Source organism: Austrofundulus limnaeus, unplaced genomic scaffold, assembly GCF_001266775.1.
Source record: "Austrofundulus limnaeus strain Quisiro unplaced genomic scaffold, Austrofundulus_limnaeus-1.0 Scaffold769, whole genome shotgun sequence".
Taxonomy (NCBI): Eukaryota; Metazoa; Chordata; class Actinopteri; order Cyprinodontiformes; family Rivulidae; genus Austrofundulus; species Austrofundulus limnaeus.
In genome coordinates, this window is record NW_013953171.1 from 239,503 (window position 1) to 240,122 (window position 620).

A 620-nucleotide genomic window follows, 5' to 3' on the forward strand; every position below is an offset into this window, starting at 1 on the left:
CTGTCCACAGGACCAGCCTGTTTGAAATGAACCTAAAGGGATATTAGGGTGCTGAGGTCAGACGAGACTAAAACCAAACATTTGGACCATCAAGCATCCTCTCAGTGAAGCACGGTGGTGGCAGCATCATGCTGTGGTCCAGACCTCGGAGCATCTGAGAAACTGACTCAAACATTGTTGGAGACTATCATGAAGAACAGACAGAAACCTGAGGACACTTTCTGTATCTGTGCACTCAGGGTTTGTTTAATTTATTTTACATCTTCAGAATGATTATATTTGGTAATTTATCAGTTAAACGTGTGCTGTTACATGGTATTAACTCACACAGCAGTAGATATTTTACACCAGCAGGTAGCAGCAAAGTTAAACATTTGCTTTTCAAAGATTTTAATTTCAGGTACACATTATTTATTATTAATGATTAAAGGCACAGTGTGTAGGATTTTGTCAATTCTTTTAGCCGAAATTGAGATAATCACTAATGACAATAATAAAAAACATGTCTAATCATTGCAGACAAAGACCTTGTTTTATTATTTTTACTGTATAAAAAGCTGTTTATATCTCCATGGTCGCGGGTCACCACTATAGGCTGCCGCCATCTTGCACCGCCATCT